The sequence below is a fragment of the Schistocerca cancellata genome, chromosome 11, assembly GCF_023864275.1.
Source record: "Schistocerca cancellata isolate TAMUIC-IGC-003103 chromosome 11, iqSchCanc2.1, whole genome shotgun sequence".
NCBI classification, from domain to species: Eukaryota; Metazoa; Arthropoda; class Insecta; order Orthoptera; family Acrididae; genus Schistocerca; species Schistocerca cancellata.
In genome coordinates, this window is record NC_064636.1 from 178186576 (window position 1) to 178200929 (window position 14354).

Genomic DNA, 14354 nt, shown 5'->3' on the forward strand with positions numbered 1-14354 from the left:
CAAGGAGATATTGCTGCCTCGGGCACCTTATGGTCCGTCTCCTGTGAGTCTAGATTTTCGAATCCGACGCAAAACTGATGGTTAATTGTAACGTTCAGGGCCGCCTAATGACGATGGAACACTCAAATCGCGTCGCGATTCAATAAATCGTCCTCCAGCCGACTTGTCTCCGAGGGGATATTGCTGCATCGGGCACCTTATGGTCCGTTTACTGAGAGTCTAGATTTTCGAATCTGACGCAAAACTGATAGTTAATTGTAACGGTCAGGGCCACCTAATGACGATGGAACACTCAAATGGCATCGCGATTCAATACATCGTCCTCCAGCCGACTTGTCTCCAAGGGGATATTGCTGCCTGTGGCACCTTATGGTCGTTCTCCTGTGAGTCTAGATTTTCGAATCGGATGCAAAACTGATAGTTAATTGTAACGTTCAGGGCCTCCTAATGACGATGGAATGCTCACATTCCGGCCAGATTCAATACATCGTCCTCCAGCCGACTTGCCTCAAAGGGGATATTGCTGCCCCGGGCACCTTATGGTCCGTCTCGTGTGAGTCTAGATTTTCGAATCGGACGCAAAAAGTATGTTAATTGTAACGTTCAGGACATCCTAATGACGATGGAACACTCAAATAGCGTCGCGATTCAATACATCCTCCACCAGCCGACTTGTCTCCAAGGGGATATTGCTGCCTCGGGCACCATATGGCCTGTCTCCTGTGTGTCTAGATTTTGGAATCGGACGCAAAACTGATAGTTAATTGTAACGTTCAGGGCCTCCTAATGACGATGGAAAACGCAAATTGCCTCGTGATTCAATACATCGTCCTCCAGCCGACTGGTCTCCAAGGCGACATTGCTCCATCGTGCACCTTATGGTCCGTCTCCAGTGAGTATAGATTTTCGAATCCGATGCAAAACTGATGGTTAATTGTAACGTTCAGGGCCTCCTAATGACGATGGAACACTCAAATTGCGTCGCGATTCAATAAATCGTCCTCCAGCCGACTTGTCTCCAAGGCTATATTGCTGCCTCGGGCACCTTATGGTCCGTCTCCTGTGAGTCTAGATTTTAGAATCGGACGCAAAACAGATAGTTGATTGTAACGTCCAGGGCCTCCTAATGACGATGGTACACTCAAATTGCATCGCGATTCAATACATCGTCCTCCAGCCGACTTGTCTCCAAGGGGATATTGCTGCATCGGGCACCTTATGTTCCGTCACCTATGAGTCTAGATTTTCGAATCCGACGAAAAACTGATGGTTAATTGTAACGTTCCGGGCCTCCTAATGATAATCGAACACTCAAATGGCATCGCGATTCAATACATCGTCCTCCAGCTTACTTGTCTCCAAGAGTGTATTGCTGCCTCGGGCACCTTATGGTCGTTCTTCTGTGAGTCTAGATTTTCGAATCGGACGCAAAACTGATAGTTAATTGTAACGTTCAGGGCCATGTAATCACGATGGAAAACTCAAATTGCATCGCGATTCAATACATCGTCCTCCAGCCGACTTGTCTTCAAGGGTCTATTGCTGTCTATGGCACCTTATGGTCGTTCTCCTGTGAGTCTAGATTTTCGAATCCGACGCAAAACTGATGGTTAATTGTAACGTTCAGGGCCGCCTAATGACGATGGAACACTCAAATCGCGTCGCGATTCAATAAATCGTCCTCCAGCCGACTTGTCTCCGAGGGGATATTGGTGCCTCGGGCACCTTATGGTCCGTTTACAGTGAGTCTAGATTTTCGAATCCGTTGCAAAACTGATAGTTAATTGTACCGTTTAGGGCCGCCTAATGACGATCGAACACTCAAATTGCTTCGCGATTCAATACATCGTCATCCAGCCGACTTGTCTCCAAGGGGATATTGCTGCTTCGGGCACCTTATGGTCCGTCTCCTGTGAGTCTAGATTTTCGAATCTGATGCAAAACTGATAGATAATTGTAACGTTCATGGCTTCCTAATCACGATGGAACACTCAAATGGCATCGTGATTCAATACATCGTCCTCCAGCCGACTTGTCTCCAAGGGTCTATTGCTGCCTGTGGCACCTGATGGTCGTTCTCCTGTGAGTCAACATTTTCGAATCCGACGCAAAACTGATAGTTAATTTTAACGTTCAGGGCCTCCTAATGACGATGGAACGCTCACATTACGTCCAGATTCAATACAACGTCCCCCAACCGACTTGTCTCCAAGGGGATATTGCTGCCTCGGGCACCTTATGGTCCGTCTCCTGTGAGTCAGGATTTTCGAATCGGACGCAAAACTGATGTTAATTGTAACGATCAGGGCCTCTTAATGACGATGGAAATCTCAAATTGCGTCCTCCAGTCGACGTGTCTCCAAGGGGGTATTGCTGCCTCGGGCACCGTATGGACCGTCTCCTGTGAGTCTAGATTTTCGAATCGGACGCAAAACTGAGGTTAATTGTAACGTTCAGAGCCGCCTAATGACGATGGAACACTCAAATCGCGTCGCGATTCAATAAATCGTCCTCCAGCCGACTTGTCTCCGAGGGGATATTGCTGCATCGGGCACCTTATGGTCCGTTTACTAAGAGTCTAGATTTTCGAATCTGACGCAAAACTGATAGTTAATTGTAACGGTCAGGGCCACCTAATGACGATGGAACACTCAAAGGGCATCGCGATTCAATACATCGTCCTCCAGCCAACTTGTCTCCAAGGGGATATTGCTGCCTGTGGCACCTAATGGTCCGTCTCCTGTGAGTCTAGATTTTCGAATCCGACGCAAAACTGATGGTTAATTGTAACGTTCACGGCATCCTAATGACGATGGAACACACAAATAGCGTCGCGATTCAATACATCGTCCTCCAGCCGACTTGTCTCCAAGGGGATATTGCTGCCGCGGGCACCTAATGGTCCGTCTCCTGTGAGTCTAGATTTTCGAATCCGACGCAAAACTGATGGTTAATTGTAACGTTCAGGGCCTCCTAATGACGATGGAACACTCAAATTGCGTCGCGATTCAATAAATTGTCTTCCAGCCGACTTGTCTCCAAGGAGATATTGCTGCCTCGGGCACCTTATGGTCCGTCTCCTGTGAGTCTAGATTTTCGAATCGGATGCAAAACTGATAGTTAATTGTAACGTTCAGGGCCTCCTAATGACGAGGAACACTCTAATGGCATCGCGATTCAATACATCGTCCTCCAGCCGACTTGTCTCCAAGGGTCTATTGCTGCCCGTGGCACCTTATGGTCGTTCACCTGTGAGCCTAGATTTTCGAATCCGACGCAAAACTGATGGTTAATTGTAACGTTCACGGCATCCTAATGACGATGGAACACACAAATTGCGTCGCGATTCAATACATCGTCCTCCAGCCGACTTGTCTCCAAGGGGATATTGCTGCCGCGGGCACCTAATGGTCCGTCTCCTGTGAGTCTAGATTTTCGAATCCGACGCAAAACTGATGGTTAATTGTAACGTTCAGGGCCTCCTAATGACGATGGAACACTCAAATTGCGTCGCGATTCAATAAATTGTCTTCCAGCCGACTTGTCTCCAAGGAAATATTGCTGCCTCGGGCACCTTATGGTCCGTCTCCTGTGAGTCTAGATTTTCGAATCCGATGCAAAACTGATGGTTAATTGTAACGTTCAGGGCCGCCTAATGACGATGGAACACTCAAATCGCGTCGCGATTCAATAAATCGTCCTCCAGCCGACTTATCTCCGAGGGGATATTGCTGCATCGGGCACCTTATGGTCCGTTTACTGAGAGTCTAGATTTTCGAATCTGACGCAAAACTGATAGTTAATTGTAACGGTCAGGGCCACCTAATGACGATGGAACACTCAAATGGCATCGCGATTCAATACATCGTCCTCCAGCCGACTTGTCTCCAAGGGGATATTGCTGCCTGTGGCACCTTATGGTCGTTCTCCTGTGAGTCTACATTTTCGAATCCGACGCAAAACTGATAGTTAATGGTAACGTTTAGGGCCTCCTAATGACGATGGAAATCTCAAATTCCATCGCGATTCAATACATCGTCCTCCAGCCGACTTATCTCCGAGGGGATATTGCTGCATCGGGCACCTTATGGTCCGTTTACTGAGAGTCTAGATTTTCGAATCTGACGCAAAACTGATAGTTAATTGTAACGTTCAGGGCCTCCTAATGACGATGGAACGCTCACATTCCGGCCAGATTCAATACATCGTCCTCCGGCCGATTTGTCTCCAAGGGGATATTGCTGCCCCGGGCACCTTATGGTCCGTCTCGTGTGAGTCTAGATTTTCGAATCGGACGCAAAGTTGATGTTAATTGTAACGTTCAGGGCCTCTTAATGACGATGGAAATCTCAAATTGCATCGCGATTCAATACATCCTCCGCCAGCCGACATGTCTCCAAGGGGATATTGCTGCCTTGGGCACCTTATGGTCTGTCTCCTGTGAGTCTAGATTTTCGAATCCGACGCAAAACTGATGGTTAATTGTAAAGTTCAGGACATCCTAATGACGATGGAACACTCAAATAGCGTCGCGATTCAATACATCCTCCACCAGCCGACTTGTCTCCAAGGGGATATTGCTGCCTCGGGCACCATATGGCCTGTCTCCTGTGTGTCTAGATTTAGGAATCGGACGCAAAACTGATAGTTAATTGTAACGTTCAGGGCCTCCTAATGACGATGGAAAACGCAAATTGCCTCGTGATTCAATACATCGTCCTCCAGCCGACTGGTCTCCAAGGCGACATTGCTCCATCGTGCACCTTATGGTCCGTCTCCAGTGAGTATAGATTTTCGAATCGGACGCAAAACTGATAGTTAATTGTAACGTTCAGGGCCTCCTAATGACGTTGGAAAACTCAAATTGCATCGCGATTCAATACATCGTCCTCCAGCCGACTTGTCTCCAAGGGGATATTACTGCCTCGGGCACCTTATGGTCAATCTCCTGTGAGTCTAGATTTTCGAATCCGATGCAAAACTGATGGTTAATTGTAACGTTCAGGGCCTCCTAATGACGATGGAACACTCAAATTGCGTCGCGATTCAATAAATCGTCCTCCAGCCGACTTGTCTCCAAGGCTATATTGCTGCCTCGGGCACCTTATGGTCCGTCTCCTGTGAGTCTAGATTTTAGAATCGGACGCAAAACAGATAGTTGATTGTAACGTCCAGGGCCTCCTAATGACGATGGTACACTCAAATTGCATCGCGATTCAATACATCGACCTCCAGCCGACTTGTCTCCAAGGGGATATTGCTGCATCGGGCACCTTATGTTCCGTCACCTATGAGTCTAGATTTTCGAATCCGACGAAAAACTGATGGTTAATTGTAAGGTTCCGGGCCTCCTAATGATAATCGAACACTCAAAGGCATCGCGATTCAATACATCGTCCTCCAGCTTACTTGTCTCCAAGAGTGTATTGCTGCCTCGGGCACCTTATGGTCGTTCTTCTGTGAGTCTAGATTTTCGAATCGGACGCAAAACTGATAGTTAATTGTAACGTTCAGGGCCATGTAATCACGATGGAAAACTCAAATTGCATCGCGATTCAATACATCGTCCTCCAGCCGACTTGTCTTCAAGGGTCTATTGCTGTCTATGGCACCTTATGGTCGTTCTCCTGTGAGTCTAGATTTTCAAATCCGACGCAAAACTGATGGTTAATTGTAACGTTCAGGGCCGCCTAATGACGATGGAACACTCAAATCGCGTCGCGATTCAATAAATCGTCCTCCAGCCGACTTGTCTCCGAGGGGATATTGGTGCCTCGGGCACCTTATGGTCCGTTTACAGTGAGTCTAGATTTTCGAATCCGTTGCAAAACGGATAGTTAATTGTACCGTTCAGGGCCGCCTAATGACGATCGAACACTCAAATTGCTTCGCGATTCAATACATCGTCATCCAGCCGACTTGTCTCCAAGGGGATATTGCTCCTCGGGCACCTTATGGTCCGTCTCCTGTGAGTCTAGATTTTCGAATCTGATGCAAAACTGATAGATAATTGTAACGTTCATGGCTTCCTAATCACGATGGAACACTCAAATGGCATCGTGATTCAATACATCGTCCTCCAGCCGACTTGTCTCCAAGGGTCTATTGCTGCCTGTGGCACCTGATGGTCGTTCTCCTGTGAGTCAACATTTTCGAATCCGACGCAAAACTGATAGTTAATTTTAACGTTCAGGGCCTCCTAATGACGATGGAACGCTCACATTACGTCCAGATTCAATACAACGTCCCCCAACCGACTTGTCTCCAAGGGGATATTGCTGCCTCGGGCACCTTATGGTCCGTCTCCTGTGAGTCAGGATTTTCGAATCGGACGCAAAACTGATGTTAATTGTAACGTGGTTCAAATGGCTCTGAGCACTATGGGACTCAACATCTTAGGTCATAAGTCCCCTAGAACTTAGAACTACTTAAACCTAACTAACCTAAGGACATCACACACACCCATGCCCGAGGCAGGATTCGAACCTGCGACCGTAGCAGTCCTGCGGTTCCGGACTGCAGCGCCAGAACCGCACGGCCACCGCGGCCGGCCAATTGTAACGTTCAGGGCCTCTTAATGACGATGGAAATCTCAAATTTCATCGCGGTTCAATACACCGTCCTCCAGTCGACGTGTCTCCAAGGGGGTAATGCTGCCTCGGGCACCGTATGGACCGTCTCCTGTGAGTCTAGATTTTCGAATCGGACGCAAAACTGATGTTAATTGTAACGTTCAGAGCCTCTTAATGACAATGGATATCTCAAATTGCATCGCGATTCAATACATCGTCCTCCAGCCGACTTGCCTCCAAGGGGATATTGCTGCCTCGGGCACCTTATTGTCCTTCTCCTGTGAGTCTACATTTTCGAATCCGACGCCAAACTGATGGTTAATTGTAACGTTCAGGGCATCCTAATGACGATGGAACACTCAAATTGCGTCGCGATTCAATCCATCGTCCTCCAGCCGACTTCTCTCCCAGGGGATATTGTTGCCTCGGGCACCTTATGGTCCGTCTCCTGTGAGTCTAGATTTTCGAATCGGATGCAAAACTGATAGTTAATTGTAACGTTCATGGCTTCCTAATCACGATGGAACACTCAAATGGCATCGCGATTCAATACATCGTCCACCAGCCGACTTGTCTCCAAGGATCTATTGCTGCCTGTGGCACCTTATGGTCGTTCTCCTGTGAGTCTACATTTTCGATTCCGACGCAAAACTAATAGTTAATTGTAACATTCAGGGCCTCCTAATGACGATGGAACGCTCACATTCCGTCCAGATTCAATACATCGTACTCCAACCGACTTGTCTCCAAGGGGATATTGCTGCCTCGTGCACCTTATCGTCCGTCTCCATTGAATCTAGATTTTCGAATCAGACGCATAACTGATGTTAATTGTAACGTTCAGGGCCTCTTAATGACGATGGAAATCACAAATTGCATCGCGATTCAATACATCGTCCTCCAGCCGACTGGTCTCCTAGGGGATATTGCTGCATCGTGCACCTAATGGTCCGTCTCCAGTGAGTCTAGATTTTCGAATCAGATGCAAAACTGATAATTAATTGTAACGTTCATGGAGTCCAAATCACGATGGAACACTCAAAGGGAATCGCGATTCAATACATCGTCCTCCAGCCGACTTGTCTCCAAGGGGATATTGCTGCCTCGGGCACCTTATGGTCAATCTCCTGTGAGTCTAGATTTTCGAATCCGATGCAAAACTGATGGTTAATTGTAACGTTCAGGGCCTCCTAATGACGATGGAACACTCAAATTGCGTCGCGATTCAATAAATCGTCCTCCAGCCGACTTGTCTCCAAGGCTATATTGCTGCCTCGGGCACCTTATGGTCCGTCTCCTGTGAGTCTAGATTTTAGAATCGGACGCAAAACAGATAGTTGATTGTAACGTCAAGAGCCTCCTAATGACGATGGTACACTCAAATTGCATCGCGATTCAATACATCGTCCTCCAGCCGACTTGTCTCCAAGGGGATATTGCTGCATCGGGCACCTTATTTTCCGTCACCTATGAGTCTAGATTTTCGAATCCGACGAAAAACTGATGGTTAATTGTAACGTTCCGGGCCTCCTAATGATGATCGAACACTCAAATGGCATCGCGATTCAATACATCGTCCTCCAGCTTACTTGTCTCCAAGGGTGTATTGCTGCCTCGGGCACCTTATGGTCGTTCTTCTGTGAGTCTAGATTTTCGAATCGGACGCAAAACTGATAGTTAATTGTAACGTTCAGCGCCATGTAATCACGATGGAAAACTCAAATTGCATCGCGATTCAATACATCGTCCTCCAGCCGACTTGTCTTCAAGGGTCTATTGCTGTCTATGGCACCTTATGGTCGTTCTCCTGTGAGTCTAGATTTTCAAATCCGACGCAAAACTGATGGTTAATTGTAACGTTCAGGGCCGCCTAATGACGATGGAACACTCAAATCGCGTCGCGATTCAATAAATCGTCCTCCAGCCGACTTGTCTCCGAGGGGATATTGGTGCCTCGGGCACCTTATGGTCCGTTTACAGTGAGTCTAGATTTTCGAATCCGTTGCAAAACGGATAGTTAATTGTACCGTTCAGGGCCGCCTAATGACGATCGAACACTCAAATTGCTTCGCGATTCAATACATCGTCATCCAGCCGACTTGTCTCCAAGGGGATATTGCTCCTCGGGCACCTTATGGTCCGTCTCCTGTGAGTCTAGATTTTCGAATCTGATGCAAAACTGATAGATAATTGTAACGTTCATGGCTTCCTAATCACGATGGAACACTCAAATGGCATCGTGATTCAATACATCGTCCTCCAGCCGACTTGTCTCCAAGGGTCTATTGCTGCCTGTGGCACCTGATGGTCGTTCTCCTGTGAGTCAACATTTTCGAATCCGACGCAAAACTGATAGTTAATTTTAACGTTCAGGGCCTCCTAATGACGATGGAACGCTCACATTACGTCCAGATTCAATACAACGTCCCCCAACCGACTTGTCTCCAAGGGGATATTGCTGCCTCGGGCACCTTATGGTCCGTCTCCTGTGAGTCAGGATTTTCGAATCGGACGCAAAACTGATGTTAATTGTAACGTGGTTCAAATGGCTCTGAGCACTATGGGACTCAACATCTTAGGTCATAAGTCCCCTAGAACTTAGAACTACTTAAACCTAACTAACCTAAGGACATCACACACACCCATGCCCGAGGCAGGATTCGAACCTGCGACCGTAGCAGTCCTGCGGTTCCGGACTGCAGCGCCAGAACCGCACGGCCACCGCGGCCGGCCAATTGTAACGTTCAGGGCCTCTTAATGACGATGGAAATCTCAAATTTCATCGCGGTTCAATACACCGTCCTCCAGTCGACGTGTCTCCAAGGGGGTAATGCTGCCTCGGGCACCGTATGGACCGTCTCCTGTGAGTCTAGATTTTCGAATCGGACGCAAAACTGATGTTAATTGTAACGTTCAGAGCCTCTTAATGACAATGGATATCTCAAATTGCATCGCGATTCAATACATCGTCCTCCAGCCGACTTGCCTCCAAGGGGATATTGCTGCCTCGGGCACCTTATTGTCCTTCTCCTGTGAGTCTACATTTTCGAATCCGACGCCAAACTGATGGTTAATTGTAACGTTCAGGGCATCCTAATGACGATGGAACACTCAAATTGCGTCGTGATTCAATCCATCGTCCTCCAGCCGACTTCTCTCCCAGGGGATATTGTTGCCACGGGCACCTTATGGTCCGTCTCCTGTGAGTCTAGATTTTCGAATCGGATGCAAAACTGATAGTTAATTGTAACGTTCATGGCTTCCTAATCACGATGGAACACTCAAATGGCATCGCGATTCAATACATCGTCCACCAGCCGACTTGTCTCCAAGGATCTATTGCTGCCTGTGGCACCTTATGGTCGTTCTCCTGTGAGTCTACATTTTCGATTCCGACGCAAAACTAATAGTTAATTGTAACATTCAGGGCCTCCTAATGACGATGGAACGCTCACATTCCGTCCAGATTCAATACATCGTACTCCAACCGACTTGTCTCCAAGGGGATATTGCTGCCTCGTGCACCTTATCGTCCGTCTCCATTGAATCTAGATTTTCGAATCAGACGCATAACTGATGTTAATTGTAACGTTCAGGGCCTCTTAATGACGATGGAAATCACAAATTGCATCGCGATTCAATACATCGTCCTCCAGCCGACTGGTCTCCAAGGGGATATTGCTGCATCGTGCACCTAATGGTCCGTCTCCAGTGAGTCTAGATTTTCGAATCAGATGCAAAACTGATAATTAATTGTAACGTTCATGGAGTCCAAATCACGATGGAACACTCAAAGGGAATCGCGATTCAATACATCGTCCTCCAGCCGACTTGTCTCCAAGGGGATATTGCTGCCTCGGGCACCTTATGGTCAATCTCCTGTGAGTCTAGATTTTCGAATCCGATGCAAAACTGATGGTTAATTGTAACGTTCAGGGCCTCCTAATGACGATGGAACACTCAAATTGCGTCGCGATTCAATAAATCGTCCTCCAGCCGACTTGTCTCCAAGGCTATATTGCTGCCTCGGGCACCTTATGGTCCGTCTCCTGTGAGTCTAGATTTTAGAATCGGACGCAAAACAGATAGTTGATTGTAACGTCAAGGGCCTCCTAATGACGATGGTACACTCAAATTGCATCGCGATTCAATACATCGTCCTCCAGCCGACTTGTCTCCAAGGGGATATTGCTGCATCGGGCACCTTATTTTCCGTCACCTATGAGTCTAGATTTTCGAATCCGACGAAAAACTGATGGTTAATTGTAACGTTCCGGGCCTCCTAATGATGATCGAACACTCAAATGGCATCGCGATTCAATACATCGTCCTCCAGCTTACTTGTCTCCAAGGGTGTATTGCTGCCTCGGGCACCTTATGGTCGTTCTTCTGTGAGTCTAGATTTTCGAATCGGACGCAAAACTGATAGTTAATTGTAACGTTCAGCGCCATGTAATCACGATGGAAAACTCAAATTGCATCGCGATTTAATACATCGTCCTCCAGCCGACTTGTCTTCAAGGGTCTATTGCTGTCTATGGCACCTTATGGTCGTTCTCCTGTGAGTCTAGATTTTCGAATCCGACGCAAAACTGATGGTTAATTGTAACGTTCAGGGCCGCCTAATGACGATGGAACACTCAAATCGCGTCGCGATTCAATAAATCGTCCTCCAGCCGACTTGTCTCCGAGGGGATATTGGTGCCTCGGGCACCTTATGGTCCGTTTACAGTGAGTCTAGATTTTCGAATCCGAAGCAAAACTGATAGTTAATTGTAACGTTCAGGGCCGCCTAATGACGATCGAACACTCAAATTGCTTCGCGATTCAATACATCGTCATCCAGCCGACTTGTCTCCAAGGGGATATTGCTGCCTCGAACACCTTATGGTCCGTCTCCTGTGAGTCTAGATTTTCGAATCTGATGCAAAACTGATAGTTAATTGTAACGCTCATGGCTTCCTAATCACGATGGAACACTCAAATGGCATCGTGATTCAATACATCGTCCTCCAGCCGACTTGTCTCCAAGGGTCTATTGCTGCCTGTGGCACCTGATGGTCGTTCTCCTGTGGGTCAACATTTTCGAATCCGACGCAAAACTGATAGTTAATTTTAACGTTCAGGGCCTCCTAATGACGATGGAACGCTCACATTACGTCCAGATTCAATACAACGTCCCCCAACCGACTTGTCTCCAAGGGGATATTGCTGCCTCGGGCACCTTATGGTTCGTCTCCTGTGAGTCAGGATTTTCGAATCGGACGCAAAACATATGTTATTTGTAACGTTCAGGGCCTCTTAATGACGATGGAAATCTCAAATTGCATCGCGATTCAATACACCGTCCTCCAGTCGACGTGTCTCCAAGGGGGTATTGCTGCCTCGGGCACCGTATGGACCGTCTCCTGTGAGTCTAGATTTTCGAATCGGACGCAAAACTGATGTTAATTGTAACGTTCAGAGCCTCTTAATGACGATGGAAATCTCAAATTGCATCGCGATTCAATACATCGTCCTCCAGCCGACTTGCCTCCAAGGGGATATTGCTGCCTCGGGCACCTTATTCTCCTTCTCCTGTGAGTCTACATTTTCGAATCCGACGCAAAATGATGGTTAATTGTAACGTTCAGGGCATCCTAATGACGATGGAACACTCAAATTGCGTCGCGATTCAATACATCGTCCTCCAGCCGACTTCTCTCCAAGGGGATATTGCTGCCTGTGGCACCTTATGGTCGTTCTCCTGTGAGTCCACATTTTCGATTCCGACGCAAAACTAATAGTTAATTGTAACGTTCAGGGCCTCCTAATGACGATGGAACGCTCACATTCCGTCCAGATTCAATACATCGTACTCCAACCGACTTGTCTCCAAGGGGATATTGCTGCCTCGTGCACCTTATCGTCCGCTCCATTGAGTCTAGATTTTCGAATCAGACGCATAACTGATGTTAATTGTACCGTTCAGGGCCTCTTAATGACGATGGAAATCTCAAATTGCATCGCGATTCAATATATCGTCCTCCAGCCGACTGGTCTCCAAGGGGATATTGCTGCATCGTGCACCTATCGGTCCGTCTCTAGTGAATCTAGATTTTCGAATCAGATGCAAAACTGATAATTAATTGTAACGTTCATGGAGTCCGAATCACGATGGAACACTCAAATGGAATCGCGGTTCAATACATCGTCCTCCAGCTGACTTGTCTCCAAGGGCCTATAGCTGCCTGTGGCACCTTATGGTCGTTCTCCTGTGAGTCTAGATTTTCGAATCCGACGCAGAACTGATGGTTAATTGCAACGTTCAGGGCCTCCTAATGACGATGGAACACTCAAATTGAGCCGCGATTCAATACATCGTCCTCCAGCCGACTTGTCTCCAAGGGGGTATTGCTGCCTCCGGCACCTTATGGTCCGTTGACAGTGAGTCTAGATTTTCGAATCGGATGCAAAACTGATAGTTAATTGTAACGTTCAGGGCCGCCTAATGACGATCGAACACTCAAATGGCATCGTGATTCAATACATCGTCCTCCAGCCGACTTGTCTCCAAGGATCTATTGCTGCATGTGGCACCTGATGGTCGTTCTCCTGTGAGTCTACATTTTCGAATCCGACGCAAAACTGATAGTTAATTTTAACGTTCAGGGCCTCCTAATGACGATGGAACGCTCACATTATGTCCAGATTCAATACAACGTCCCCCAACCGACTTGTCTCCAAGGGGATATTGCTGCCTAGGGCACCTTATGGTCCGTCTCCTGTGAGTCAGGATGTTCGAATCGGACGCAAAACTGATGTTAATTGTAACGTTCAGGGCCTCTTAATGACGATGTAAATCTCAAATTGCATCGCGATTCAATACACCGTCCTCCAGCCGACGTGTCTCCAAGGGGATATTGCTGCCTCGGGCACCGTATGGACCGTCTCCTGTGAGTCTAGATTTTCGAATCGGACGCAAAACTGATGTTAATTGTAATGTTCAGAGCCTCTTAATGACGATGGAAATCTCAAATTGCATCGCGATTCAATACATCGTCCTCCAGCCGACTTGTCTCCAAGGGGATATTGCTGCCTCGGGCACCTTATGGTCCGTCTCCATTGAGTCTAGATTTTCGAATCAGACGCATAACTGATGTTAATTGTAACGTTCAGGGCCTCTTAATGACGATGGAAATCTCAAATTGCATCGCGATTCAATACATCGTCCTCCAGCCGACTGGTCTCCAAGGTGATATTGCTGCATAGTGCACCTTATGGTCCGTCTCCAGTGAGTCTAGATTTTCGAATCAGATGCAAAACTGATAGTTAATTGTAACGTTCATGGCTTCCTAATCACGATGGAACACTCAAATGGAATCGCGATTCAATACATCGTCCACCAGCCGACTTGTCTCAAAGGGCCTATAGCTGCCTGTGGCACCTTATGGTCGTTCTCCTGTGAGTCTACATTTTCGAATCCGACGCAAAACTGATGGTTAATTGTAACGTTCAGGGCCTCCTAATGACGATGGAACACTCAAATTGAGCCGCGATTCAATACATCGTCCTCCAGCCGACTTCTCTTCAAAGGGTAATTGCTGTCTCGGGCACCTTATGGTCAATCTCCTGTGAGTACAGATTTTCGAATCGGATGCAAAACTGATAGTTAATTGTAACGTTCAGGGCCTCCTAATGACGAGGAACACTCTAATGGCATCGCGATTCAATACATCGTCCTCCAGCCGACTTGTCTCCAAGGGGATATTGCTGCATCGGGCACCTTATGCTCCGTCACCT